The sequence below is a fragment of the Triticum dicoccoides genome, chromosome 1A (assembly GCF_002162155.2).
Source record: "Triticum dicoccoides isolate Atlit2015 ecotype Zavitan chromosome 1A, WEW_v2.0, whole genome shotgun sequence".
Lineage (NCBI taxonomy): Eukaryota > Viridiplantae > Streptophyta > Magnoliopsida > Poales > Poaceae > Triticum > Triticum dicoccoides.
The window spans coordinates 111,300,323-111,315,693 of record NC_041380.1 but is presented as its reverse complement, the minus strand read 5'-3'; the positions used below and the strand labels follow the sequence as shown (position 1 = coordinate 111,315,693).

The 15,371-nt window shown below is 41.4% G+C and overlaps 1 pseudogene; it reads right to left on the bottom strand.

Annotated features, from left to right (window-relative positions):
* Positions 1–854: 854 nt before the first annotated feature.
* Positions 855–2,910, bottom strand: LOC119351933 (annotated as a pseudogene).
* Between the last annotated feature and the right edge of the window lie 12,461 nt (positions 2,911–15,371).

Genomic DNA, 15,371 nt, shown 5'->3' with positions numbered 1-15,371 from the left:
GTATAGTTAACGCATGTCGTTTGTTTCAGTTTTACACATTTCTCCGGTGTGATGTTTAAGCATTACGTATGTTCTATTCATTTTCAACAATACCAGTTTGAATTGCTATATTTGATGGCTGTTAAGCCTGTTGTAGGTAACATTGTCTTCCATTTTATATTCGCGTTAACAACACGTTGAAACCAACACATTCAAGCTATCATTTGGAGATGATGTTGTTTACCTTTGCTATATTTGTTTGATGTTAAGGTTGTTGTACTTATCCTGCCTTTCCACTACTTTTGTAGGACAACAACGTGAGTGGCCACCATTTTGCGTTGAGGTTAGTTTCATCCCTCGGCTTGTACTCCCCCCGACGTTCCATAATGTAGTGCATATAGATCCAGGCCTGGACACTTGTTAGCTTTTACTATTGACTTGTTGCTTGCAGGTACATATGCCCTTGGCAAGGTCCATGCATCGACCCTTTTTGCGTATGGGGCAATGAGATATTCATGAACAAGCATCAAGTGAGGAAACTTGATAAGGATTATTAGCAAAAAAGATACAAACGGTGGCAAGAAAATTATTTGTTTATGCTCTATCCAACACAACAGTGAGTTGTAGGATGGTAACTACAAACTCTGCAACCTTCTCTTTTTACTGCCCATAATGAGTTGTTAGACAACAATGTATGAATCTTTTTCGTTCGCAGTGGTTCCCGAAGCAGTTCACTCAAGATTACCTCACAAAGTACATGGTTGGTGGACACGCAATGAAGGTTAAAGTATTTCTTCCAGACTACAACGAGCATAGAGAAGTCCTAAACTTCAATTGCAAAAGGAGGGCATCCATACATTAATGCCACGCCAAATTCAAGCAATTTTCTGGGCAATGTCCTTGATAACATTGTCCATGTTGAGCTCCTTCATCTTTTTGAAGGGTCGTGGCATGTTCTACATGTCAATTTTTAGCATTAAAATATTTGAAGTGTCATCAAGCGGTGCAACAAGTTTAGGTTTTCTAAGTTGTTGGCTAGTATGAAACCATCAAATTGGAACAAACCAAGAATTGGGATTATAGTTAGAAAGCTTTCCCAGGAAAATAAGGTTCTTTGTTATCTGATCAGTGTAGTATGGTTCAGAAATTAACCTAGAGATAGTTAAGATTACCAGCACTGAAATGAACACATCACCACCTTTCTCCCATATCTCAAGGCATCCACGGCATGGCTGAAAACAGAAAGAAAGATATGTCAATTCAGGTGTAGATATACACAAAAAGATGCCAATTAAAAGATTAATATACACGAAAAATAGGGCAAAAAAGATGTGGCGAATTTGATGATTGTGTAGATGAAACACAATGAAGATACCTTTTCAGGGTTGATTGTCACAAAAACCCCCGGGACAACACTTTCAAGATCCTCCTTCACCTTTAAAGCTCTTCTCTTGAACTGTTGGCACTGGGTGCTGGAGAGTTCAACAAACTAGCAATTAGTAAGAGGAAAGAACAACCATAACTGCATAGCTCATTGAGTTTACAATATTGAGCATACAGATAGCTGGAGAAGTCTTGCAGATTATTTAAATGACCAAGGATATTGAAGTACATTATTTGAGTCTAAGGTATGTTCAGATCAAATGTAACCATGTGAGAAATATTTTGAGTATCAAGATAGAAAACAATGGTTTTTTAGTGGATGGAACAATGGTGGCATCCAGTCAACTACAATTCACTACACCACTTTCCTACATAAGTAATCATAAGAAGAGAAATGTCTCCAGGAAACAATAAAGACTAGGTTGTTTTGGGTGTAGTTGACTTATATCAAATTACAGTAGTGGAAACAAGATGCAGTTAAAGAGAGCGCGAATGGGGTATTCTACCACCCTTGTTACTTAGAATCATTTAATCTTTCTATTGAAATTGGTGTGAAAGAAACAAAAGACTGTTGGCAGAAAGCCACCAAAGGAGAGGACTTTTTAGAACCAGAAAAAGACGATGGCATAGCCTTCTTTCAGTACCAACTATTCAACAAGTTAAGAAGTGTTGCAAAGATATGATTCTCCAAGCCAACTTAATGGACGTATTTAATCTAACATGATGTTTGGATAGTGGTTAAGATGGCAACTGGCAGAATGAAACTTACATTTTTAGCTGATGTTTCATATTATTAACCACATTTTAGAACAGTAACCTAATATATTCCGACTTGTGAATCATATTATATTTATTTACAAATTGGAACACATGCAATACCTATTTGATCATGATCATGCATGATACATCCCATTTAAATCACACATTTTGATTTTTGCCATGGTTAACTACAAAGTGAATATGTGATGAAATTCAAGAAGAGTAGAAGTAGTTCCCGTGTGGGACCGTCTGCAAGCAGCAACATATATAATAAAAAATAAGTGGAAATAATATATCTACTGAATATCAATCCGTTCATCTTACCCCTAAAATCAGTTTCAACCTTTCCCTCAAAAAAAATCAGTTTCAACCTTTTCCCCATCTAATCTACGAAATAATAATCCTAAACAACACCTTTTTCATCCATTAATCGTATCGAAAGTCCCGCTAAATCCGACCACAAATTAGTTAAAATCGTCCATAATAATCACAAAAAGCAAAACCTAACTGTCACGTGCACCGGCGTGGCCGCCACCACCTCCTTCTTGGCATTTTTCTTCACCTTCTGCTTGGCCGCTGCAGGAGGCGACAGTACCATCTCCACCGCAGACACCTCATTCTTGGCCTTCTTCCTTGCCTTCTCCCCGGCCGCCGTCGGCGCTGCCACTGCTTCCTCCTTTTTGGTTGGAGCGTCGGTGCCCACTTCCTAGCGGCCATGCTCTGAGTCATCCTAGGCGGCATTGCGGGGGCCGCCGCTGCCGCAACCAGGGACTTGCGCTTGGGCGGCATCGCTTGGTTAGTGGATTGGGGTGGGTGTTCAGTTCTTCGGTTTTTGCGGAGGAAAGAGATTGTATCTTATAGAAGAAGATGGTGGAGAATGTGAAAAGGGTGTGCGTGGGAGAGAGTTTCCCACCAATTGGGCAGTAGGGGCGGGAGATGAAGGAACATGGGGCGGGAGATGAAGGAACATGGGCCGTTTCCACTCCACAACCCACGGCACGTTCATGTTTCGGCAATGTACACGAGTAGATTTTTCTTTTTTTCGAACTCACACACCTGCTTCCATTTTTTTCAAGAAACTTCAAATCTATTATCCTTTATCATGGTAATACAACCAACATCAAAAATATTAAAAACTAGCGGTGTGACCCGCGCATTTGCGCGGCTAGATTTGTATGTTGTTGTTTATGTTTTTGTATTTATTAGATTTTTAATACCTTTGGCAAACATTTACAATTTGAGAGAAAAATGGTTTTTACCTTTGGAAACTTGCACCATACAAATTATAGTAAGTTCTGAATTGTGCTACATTAGCATTGATTATCGCTCAGTATATTAGAATGATTGAGAAAGCATGTATATGTTGTGAAAAGTTGCAAGAATGCCATTGAAGCCAAATTCCACGAAATCATGCTAGGGATGAACCTTGCTCTTAAATGGTCAATTTGTTTCGATTCTGGTGCTATCCGATTCAATGGTAGCACTGTGTTCTATATTGGACATCACGCTTCTTAAGTCATAGTTTGGTAATTTAGTCAAGGAGATTAAGAAATTTATAGCGGTTAGGGAGATTAAGCCTCTTAAGATTTTAAGAGATCAAAACCGGGTGCTTAAAAAAAGAGGAAAATAGGGTCCACACACTGTCTGGCCAATTATGCTCGCATGGTCCGTAGCACGCCTTATTGGATGCAGTGTCGACCGGGTTATATCTCTGAGCTTATATTGACTGAATGTAATGCTTGTAACATTCAATAAAACCACCTGATTACCCACAAAAAAAGAGAAAGTATGTATATGTTGTAAAAAATGGTCTAACTTCAGTAAAATCCTTTCATTGGCCGTATTATTTTGTTTGTAAGGATCATGAGATACTAATATAAATGATGGTAATCTCTAGTCCTAATGTCTCAGTTGGTAGTCCGCGTTCCGGGTTTTATTTTCGTCCCACCTCTCCTGGTTTATTTTTGTTGGTTTTTTTTCGTCGGTTTTTTTTCGCCGGTTTTATTCGTCCCCCTCCCACTGGTTTTACAATGCAGAGAAAACCATCCCCGCACGCCCCTCCACGATCCCTACCCGATTCACGCATCTCACCCTCCCTCCTGCACGAGCATCCGCCGCCGCCGGTGCGTTGGCTGCCTCCCTCCCCCATCGCCGGCCACCTCTCGCCCCTCATAGCCGGTCGCCTCCCTCCACTGGATGCTGACCACCTACTTCACCGTGCCGACCGCCTACATCCCAGCCGCCGGCCATGACCAGATCTGCATCGGTGTTCCCGCACCGGCGTTCCCGCATCGGCGCCACCACGACCACGCAGCGGCAGAGGAGTCCTCCTCCTCCCACCACCGCCGCCACCACCGCGCCCTCCTCCTTCCACCTCCACACCCATCCATCCCTCCCTGCTCGCGCCCGAAACCCTTGCCCGCGGGCGGCCATGGTGACCGAGCTCAAGATCCGCAGCATCTTCCTCTCCTCCGAGAGCAAGAGCGGAAACTTCCGCAAGGGTATGCCATGAATCCCTTCTCTTCTTCTAGCCTTCTTCATCTCCACATCTGATTCGTGTGTGTGGTCTATATATGCAGTCAGTTTGCTCCCTTCGATCTGCTCGGCATGCGTGAAGGGGCCCGGCCAAGGAGAAGTTGCTGCTGTTGTAGGTTCTTCCTCATCCCCGCTGTAGGTGGTAAGCCATATCACTCTCCCTCCTTCTCTCTCACCCCCATCTTGTCTCTGTAGGCAAGCAGTCTGCATGTTAGCAGGCACATGAATCAATCAAAATACCTTTTTGATTGATATATACGTGTACTGAGAGGAGAACCATGTTAAAGAATCACAGTGTGTGATGTTATATTTCGTTTCCTGCTAAACTCCGAGGTTGCATTCATTTCCTTGAACAAATGTTTGAACCTTTTGCTGTAAATTTGTAGATTGAATTTAGTTGTCACAACTTTTTTGGTTGTTGCTTGCCTGAATGAAATCATTAGACATTATTCAGATAACTGAATTAGACGCTGTTGTGTGTAGTCTTTGTTGGAAATACATACTGTACCGACAGACAAATGAAGTTCACTGAGAAATCTATGGTTTTGACCAATACGAGGATTGAGTACTCTTATCTCATTCATCATCACAAGTTGTATCTTTCAGAATTAGGTGTTCGTACAGTTACCATTTACTGTATATTATTTTCTACAGTAACTGTCAGGATTAGGTGTTTGTTGGTAATATAAAATGATAGATGTATAGAGTTCACTGAGAAATCCAAGGTAATGATCAAGATGATAGGTTAAAAATTAAGGATCAAGTACTCTTGTCTCATTGATCATTACAAGTTGTAAGATTCAGGATTATCTCATGCAGTGTTTATCAATATCCAGGATTAGGAAAAAAAATGTACTCCTACCTTGCAACTTTGTTTCAGCTTCAGGCAAAGTGCATAGTTAAGAACCTCATGTTGCTGTGAGAGAAACTTAGAACAGTCTTTACTATCTTTTTTTCTTGACAATCGTATCTTGCCTGAATCAATTCAGTGCTCATGTTCAGATAACTGAAACTAGACACTGTCTTGTAGTGGATGTATAGAGTTCACCAAGAAATCCAAGGTTGTGAGCAAGAGGGCAGCTTTAGAATTGATGATCAAGTACTCTTATCTCATTTATTACTACAAGTTTCATGATTCAGGAATAGAGCGTTCATCTGTGGCGCGGCCGCCTCCTTCCCCTCCCTCCACCACACGCTGCCTGCCGGATCTCGCCGTTGAGCGCATCAGCCCGCCGTCTCCAACCACCCCCGTCTATGATTTGAGCCGAGTACAGGGGAGCCACCGCTGCCACCGAGGACAAGGTCGCCTGTGGAAACCACCGCTACCTCCGGTCCTTCGATCTCTCCCCTTCTCGCCACTCCTCACGGCCCGCTTCGCACGGCTCGGCCTTCTCGGCGGGGATTTACTTTTTGGAGAAGAGAGGCGGCTGCAGGCGCCATGGTGTCGATCCAGTCATCGTTGGTATTCAAGTTGCCACCTAACGAATCTATTTTTATTTCTTATTAGGTACCTGAAAGCCTGAACCTGATCTGATGAAGTTGCTTGTCAGACTACCTTCCTTTTATGAACTCGAAGGTCAAGAGACCAAGGTATCGTGAGGAGTGCATATGGCCTGATGTTCCTTGTGTGTATCGTGAGGATTTGGGAGCATCGGCGACGGACAATTAACTAGCTAGGTCATGGTATTACGATGAGCCAGGTCATGGTACACAGGCTAACTACACAAGCTTCTACTATTTTATTGTTGGTCGTTCCCGTCCACTGCTGCCAACAGTCAATTTTCTGCCGGGTTTTTATTTCTTTCTCTTCCATCGAAAGCTCCTTTTTGCCACTGATTAATTAGTTGATGCATGTGGAGATTTTTGATACTAGGAGAACCAAATTTAAATATGTGCAATTCCATCTATCTAGCATCAATGTCGGGTGAGGTTAGACTATAAGAAAGACTAGATATTAAGCTTGTCCATTCTGTCTACACCTTTTGAATCTGAAGTGACTACAGTTGTAAATAATGCTACTTGAGTACCTGGTTGATTGGTTTTGTTTATTGTGGCATTGAGTAGCCTACTACATTAGTGGTGTCAGCTATATTTTGTAAGTTTGTTATCAATTCCATTTGGGTATATGTGTGTGTGATTGAAAAATAATGGTTTAGATATGAATTGCTACAGTTTTATATAATACTCTTTGATCTATGCTGCCAGGTCTGCCGCTGCGTGCATGACAACATGAGGTGCCGCAATCGGTGTGGTATGCTGGTGGATGATGGCGGCAGTGAGATGGTTGGCAAGGATTATGAGAGGTCGGCGAGCAGCACTCCTTCCTCTCTTCCTTGTGGAGAAGATGACCTGCAGCTCATTGACTGCTGAGTTCCCTCGAGTCTCTCTTTCTTCCGGCAAGGTAAAGTTCAGTTTTCTGGTGACCATGTTTATTAAATTCTATGGTAGAATCCATATTGATTCTAAGATGACATTATAGTGCATTTTTGTCCAGACATATGATTTTTCATCATCTGGTGTATGTCGATATAGCACAACCCACACATACCCTCCTACCCTGAGTAAATCTGAATCCCCATATTTCAGTTCTGAACTACAAAATGTCGTACTCAAATGGCTTGACCGCAGATCCATGTTCTGGACTCTTGATATTTTGTGAGGCCTTTTCATTTAGCTGCTCAATCTACATATGCAGAAAACCACTCTCTGGATGCGTGCATTTCTGGCTGTACCTGAAGCTCTCTCCAACAATCTCCTTCTCCATCCATACTTATATCATAAATCAAAACCTTGTGTTTATCACAATACCTATTTTAAGCTCACTCAGGATGACAAATATAGTCACAAAGTTTTTTGGTTCTTCGGTGTTGATAAAAAGAACACCTTTTTTCTATTTCCTCTGATCCTTGTTTAGTAACTACAACTCTCATGTTGTATTTGCTTTTACTGTTTCACCTCACCTTGAGTATCTTTTTGACTCATTCTTTGCTCACTATTGTTCAGATTCTACATCAAGGCTTGTGGCTTACCTTATAGATCTTAATTAAGTCACCCTTTGTAATTTCCTGAGGTGCTACCTCATCATTCTTAGGTAGCTCCTTTTTTTCCATTTTGTGGCAGTTGATAGTTGTGTAGTACATGGATGGGGGAGCTACTTATTTAGCCTATCAAAGAATTATCTCACTAGATGTACGTAGGGAAAGAGAGCTCTTATATTGACACTCCTAGCACTTGATATAGGGTAAGCTTTTTTTCAAGTTGTTTATAATCTTGTGCTGGAAAATAACAATCATAGATTGCTAGGCATTTGCCATATTGCCATGCTAACTGAAAATTGATGTAATCTCTGGTCTAAAATGTCGTAGCTTGTTCTTTTGTACTTTCATACACTCGTACTGACTACACATAATGTCAAATGATGCGAGTGTCAGTATATATGATCTATGGAGTTGCTTGTGCTATTGGAATTTCACCAGTTGCTCCAGAGGTATGCTTTGTGAAAATACTTCATTAGTATATCATCATTAAATGATGCACTGTTGTTTTATAGTGGAGTGTGATATAGATCAGATTTCTTTTTGTATTCACTTCTGCTATTGTTTCCTCTGTTCCTTTGATGGTTTCGACGACTCTTACTATCTATAATACCATAAAATATAGTTTTTCAATCACACACGCAATTTACAGTGGCGAACTACCAGAATTTTTGTGTGTCAAAAAATAGAGTTTTGAGTGGTTCTGTACTCTTTCGAATGTTTTTTTTTTTGAAAATTTCAAGAATTTCTTCCAGTTTTATAAACTGAACTCCTGCATTAAGGTGTCCAGAATTGTTTTACAATGTGGAGTTTTGTGAATCCAAAAAAAATGATTAGCATAGATAACCACTACATACAGTACATGAAGGTTGGTTATGCATGGAGAATGAGGTTAGTATTGTTAGAAGTTAGAACTGGGAGTTTTCCAGCACATGACGGTTGCGGCCGTCTTCCAACATATTGTTGCTTTTCAGCAGAACAAGATGTCCGTCTCTTTGTCTTATGGACTTCAATAAGGTCGATGGTAGCTTGCTGAATAGGTTAAGGGAGACCCCACAGATTTCTAATGACCACATAGGGTATTCTTGCTGGCGCCGCTGCTGGCAGAGGCGCGTGGTTGACAGAAGGAGCCAGGGAGTCATGACGGTGGACATGTGGATGTTATCATGGCATTGACGCATTTCGCTCTACCAACACTGCATACCAACGCGACTGACTGTTATCGTGCCTTAGATGCCCTATCAAATTCTTGCTTGACCTTTTGGTTTTGTATGCTCGGATGTTTGTTTCAGTTCCTACATGGTATTTCTCATGTGGATTTGAAACCACACTTGGTTGGTCCAATAGCAAATAATCATATGTTTCACTCTGAAATCATATTGCATATAGAGTGATGTTACGTTCTTGTGCAAATTACTGCACACATATACATGGAGTTACCTGAAAAAGTCTCACACTTGGGCTCCTGCAAGTAACACCGTCTCTCGCTTGTAGAGTTTGCAAGTGGTTATAATTGTCATACTACTAGGTAACAACCTTACTCGAATCAGCCTTGACCTTGTATAATATACATAGTAATATGGTGCATGGTATTTTTTAGTGAATTTGATCAAAACTGTTATTTTAAGTACATTTGTACTTTAGTTGTTTATTCAAATAAATTTCCCAGTAAGTTGATTTTCTAGCATGGTCATAACGTTGACATTATGAATTGATTTGTGAAGCACAAAAACACAATAACAGTTGGGAGGGTAGTTTTGTATCCCTAGACCCACACCCACACCCGACCGCCATCTCCCATTTTCCTCAGTATCACGACCTGATGCGACGTTGGCAGCGCAATCAGTCGGAGGAGGCCAGCGGTGACGATGACGGCTCTGCGATGGGGAAAGGTTGCTCGTCGTCGTGGCACCAGCGATTCCACGATCGCATAATACCCGCATGTTGATGACCTCCAGGACTCTCCGGCCTCCTCCCTCCAGGTACCTCTCCGGCTCCTAACCGTTTCTCAGGTTCACAGTTTATTACTATACTACTATTGTTTAATTAGATGGTAACATAAAACTTGGAGTGTCTGATAGGAGTTCTTATTCACTGTTTGAGATGCTAACTGGGACGGAGTGAGTAAAAAAATGCCTAGAATAAAGAAATGATGAATTGTATTGTACACATTATTGTAGTTACAGATTATGTTTAAAATCGATCATTATTTGGGATGATGCCAACAGGCAGGGTCGATGGGACGTTAAATTGCCATATTGCTTTTCCCTCTTCTTCACGTGTTAGGAATATATCTTTAACAATAGAATTGTAGTGTAGTCATTATTGCAGTTAAAGATTATGTTTAAAATTGATCATCACTTGGGATGCTGCCAACTTGCAGGGTCGATGAGACATTAAATTGCCATATTACTTTCCCCTCTTATTCACTGTTGTAAGCTTGGTTCTCGAGGAACTTCTCATTGTTGTACATGTAGGTTGTGGAAAATAGAAATAAAATCTATTTGTTCATTCTTCTACTGTACCTCCGATCCATCTCCCACGGTTCAGAAAATTTCAGTTATGTGCTTAAATATCAGGAAGCCATCATCTTCTAAAACATATTGTTACCTACTCAAACATATTGTCTTCCTTTGTGTTTCCGATAAATTATTTATAAAAACACACGTAAAACAGAAGTTGCAGAACCTGCATTGGACCATGCTCATTTGCTTTGTCCATTTTTTGAAGAAATAACACTCTCCAGATTCCTAAGCATTCAGAATTATGACTTAGTGTGCTATCACATTTCCCAGTATCAGACGCTATATTTTTTGTGGGAATCATTGACACAGTTCCTTCAGAAAGTTGTATCTCTGAAATGTACAAACTGCTCTTATGTAATTCTACCATTCATTCTGATGTTGAGGCAAATATACATGTTATGCAGGCGTACTATTGTTCAAGATAGTGTGTGTGACATATGTGGGAATGGGGAGGAAGATGAAAATCATGTTGTTATATCATGCACAAAAAGTAAGGCGTTGAGATTTGCCATGAGGAAAGAGTGGAGGCTTCCAGAAGAAAAGGAGTTCGGGTACACTGGAACAGACTGGCTACAAATCCTACTGGACAAGTATGATTCAGAGATAAGAAAGAAAAATCTGTTGTTGTTATGGAGAGCCTGGTTTCTATGAGATAACTGTATCCACAGTGATGGCAAAGAAACCATTTCGAGATCGGTGATGTTCCTTGTGCAGTATGAGGAGGAAATCAGGAATTTGTCGCTATCTGTTGTTGGACAGGGAAACAAGAGTTGCTGGTCCCTGTCTGCATCTATGCAGACACACCACACCTAGGAATCAGCCGAACGCCGAGCCAAATGCCCAGTGGAAAGAGCCGCCTGAAGGTGTTGTAAAACTGAACACTGGCGCTGCCTTTTTGTCAGGCATGGGCCAAGCCTAGGCTGGCGCGATCGCACGGGATCATACGGGGCATGTTGTCTTCTCGGCGAGTAAATCGATGAATAAATGCAGATCAGTTGAAGAGGCAGAGGGGCAAGCTATCCTGATGGGTCTGGTATCGCTGTCGAGACTGTACCAAGGCCCACTGATCATTGAGACTGACATCAAAATGATTGCAAATGAATTGGGACAAGCCAGATCAAGCCGATCGGATTGTTTTCTGGGTTGTCAGTGAGATAAAAAACACAAGCCGGATCTTCAGTTCAGTTCAGGCCAAGGCCATCAAAAGGGAACAAAACTATCTAGCACATGAGCTTGGCTGCCAGAGCTGGACGGCATGAGGACTCACTGATAATTGCGGACGTGCCCAAGGAGCTTCGTTCGCTGATGCTATCTGAATGTACCAAGTGATGTGTTTGGTCCTTTTTTAGGTAGTCATCCTCAAAAAAATAATATACATGTTATGAAATGCCTTCCAAGTCAACCACATAGCCATTTTTTAAGAACTGGTGGGAATTCGTTTGTCGATAAAATTATTCTTTTACAGAGGATGTTGCCTTATTTCTACATTAAAGCAAATAAACAGTTTGATGAACTTAACAACTCTCTATCCTTATTTGTTATTTCTCTTATTCATAGTGTGTTTTCGCCATTTATACATGTAACGATGATGAACTAAACAACTTATTCTTATTTCTTGAAACATGAAGTGTTTTTCACGTTTGTTACAATCCAATGTTTGTTAATTAATTATATTATTTATATTCATAAGTAATATAAAGTTGGCTCAAAATAGTTAATATGATTTTGGATGATATATTATGATGTTGACTAGGAGGTTATTGGTGCTTATTAAAATAGCAGTATGAAATAAGCCTGCATATATTTGTTTGTTTTCAATTTAAACCTTTCAACTCAACTGAAATTATTATTTTTACATTATTTACTGACATAAAACTCCTATTTTGCAGGCCATCTTGAAGATTGCAGGTTTTAATCAAGAAGTCCTCAATAGGTGGACTGGCTCAAAATGGAGAAGCACGCTGGTAGCTTTTTGGTTGATTGTATTAAGCATTTAAGTTCATAGCAATTCATACCATCAATATCTTTGGGGTGCCTTGTACTCCTTCCGTAAAATAATACAAGAGCATAGTGATCTAAACACTCTTATATTATAGTTTACGGAGGAAGTAATATTTTAGAAAATTGTGCCTTTTTCGGCCTGTTGTGGCGTGCTGTTCATAGACATCCTTACTCCATTTCCTCCTCACATATGGCCTGGGTTTTGGGATAGCAAAACATACGAAGACAATTTGGGGGTGCCGATTCTCTCTCTCCCACTTGCTAATAGAATTATGAACAACCGGCAAGACTAATGTTATAGACCTTCTCTCTTCAATCCTACCATGTATTCTTTGACTTCTGTGCTAACATAGGAAAAATGTGTTGTAAACTTGTGAGTTGTGCCTTACTCCCTCCGTTCTTAAATACAAGTCTTTTTAGATATTCCAATGCGGACTAACATACGCAGCAAAACGAGTGAATCTATATTTTCTAAAATATGTCTATATACATAAGTATGTAGTTCATTTCTAAAATATGTCTATATACATAAGTATGTAGTTTGTATTAGAATCTCTAAAAAGACTTAAATTTAGGAATATATGGAGTATATTTTCTGGGTAAGTTTTAGCCCTCTTATTTGCAATTGATGTTGCATGCCATTCACCCTTATATTTGATGTTAATGTCTGAGTTTATGTCGAATTAGGGTTGGTTGCTCACTTCCTTTTTATGTAATAGCTTGTATTACAACACACACACACACACACACACACACACACATCTCCTTGGGTTTTATGTGAAAATCCTTTTGAGCCGATACATCAAATATGAAGTTACATGACTCAAACAAAACTAGAAAATTATGATAAAAATAAAGATAAATGCCAATAAAATTCTAAACAATAAATGTTATTATCTACCTATCACAAGAGAGGTAGGAGTAGCATGTTCTAGAAGATGTGTTTTTCTGTAATAGTTTCTAAATGGTAAATTGTATGGTTTCAAGCACCTAAGAAAAACGTCTACACTGATTCGATCTGTTCGCTCGCTCGCCTCCCTCCTCGCAGGCGACGTGCGAATCCCCAACCCCCCCTCTCCTCCATCCCCTCCCTGTCTTTTCCTTTGCCGCTGCCGGCGTGGTCCGCCGGGCCATTCCCACGCGGTGCTAGCGGAGGCGGGCCGTTCTTTCCCCGCTCGCGTGTTGGGGGCGCGGGGGCCTCCTGATGGCGGTGGTGCTCCTCGGGCGGAGGCGGTCCATTCTTTCCCTGGTCGCGATTTGCGGTCGTGGGTGCCCCTGATGCGGCGGCGCGACTGTTGGCTGCGGGGCGCGTGGTGGTGCGGCTGGCTAGCGGCCTCCACTTCGCACAGATCTGGGCCCTTTTGGGCCCTATTTGGGTTGGAGCGGGCCGACGGTCCGATGCGCGGCGGTGTGGCTTCCTGGTAGTCGTGGCGAGGCATCGAGGGGTGCGGGTGGTGGCGGCTTTTGTCGGCCGATGTGCTGTAGTGTGGCAGTAGGAGTTGCCTAGACCCATTTGGGCCCGGTCGGGCCAGTAGGGGCCTGCTAGGCCCCTGCCGTCACATCCGGTTGGCTTCGTGGCAGCGACGAAGGTTGTCCCCTCTTGTCGGCTGAGTTGCGGATGCCCCTGAGCCCCTGGGATCCTCTTCCCTCCTCCAGGTCTCGTGTCGGTGGCCTCAGGAGACGACGAAGTTGGTTCAGTGACCGTGGTGGCAAAGGCTGGTGGGCGGCAGGTTGGTTGGTGCACTTCAGATCGTCCGAGGTGGTGGTGGTTGTTTGGGTCGGTGAAATCCCTATGGCTCGTCCGACATCAATGTGGTGATGCCTGCAGGCGCCGCTGGACCTTCCTAAAGGGCGTCGGGTATACACCTTCCCCGCTGTCCTCTGCGTACTGAGGGAAACCCTAGGACTTGTCTGGGCAACAGTGCTGTAGTCGTCGCATTCCTTCTTGAAGGTGTTGCTCGGTACGCAACGCTTCGGGTGCTAGGAGTGCGGTGGTACTTCGTCGGAAGGTGCATCGGTTACCGGTCATCTTTGTTTCGTTGATGTACCGATGTCGGGATTTGTTTCTCTTTTTTTTCTCGTTTTTATTTTGGACTTGTTTGTGCTGCAGGCCCCAGTGTGCAGTGAGCTGGTTGTATCGGATGGCTGCTTGGGGGAAACTCTTTATCGTAAAGCACCTAAATCCATATTATGTAATAGTTTGCCAGCCAATCGCATATTGTGATGAAGTTTCTGGTTGTAACATCCTGGAACATTTGTATAAAAGGAAAAAAAAATCCTTCATGTGTAGTTTTTAATTAATGGATAATAACAATGCACATGCTTTCATGAGAAAAATGATTTTAAGAATTAAAAAAGGCATTCAAGTGTTATTATCATTTGTAATGCAGTGCAGAATAAAGAGTTTAATGTTTGTGTACCACCTTTATTTTGTGCATCGGGTGTATAGGGTCGAATTACATTTTTTTATCAAAGTACATTGCAAGCGTATTATTTCAAAAAGAAATGTTCTTGCCTATCTTTCTATCTATGTAAAATTTGACATGCAACCAATACAAATTTTTAAAAGCCCGTGGCAACGCACGGGCAGTCTACTAGTATGGTTAGTAACTTACCTCAATATATGGGTACTCTTGAAGTGTCTCCCTAGCCGATCATTTTTATGTCCCTTCCAATGATTATAATAATACATGTCTAGCAAATTTATATTTTGGTTTTGTACTTTCTAGATTTAATCATAGTATGAATTAGCCAAAAACATGTATCTAGAACTTATAGATGATACATATGTTCTTCCATATTAATTCAGGTGCATATGACGGGGTATAGTATATTTTTTTAGTGCAATAACTTTGTTTTTCTTTTCTCCGCCGAAACTTCTAGAATACTATGAGCTATCGTGATGTTGAGAAAAAAATACATTTTTTCTCATGGGGTAGAAAGAGTTGCATTTTGTAGTCTTCTAGATTTAGTCAGCCCACATCGCTATATTACATAACCAAATAATCGTCTATACCTTATAACTGAAATAGTGACCGAATTTGCACTGATATATCCGTCTCATTATTCATTTGCTTTTAAAATTAATCCACGTGCACGTAATTTTTTTAATTCATGTGCATATGATCAATCATGGTGAGAAGTTTATGCATAG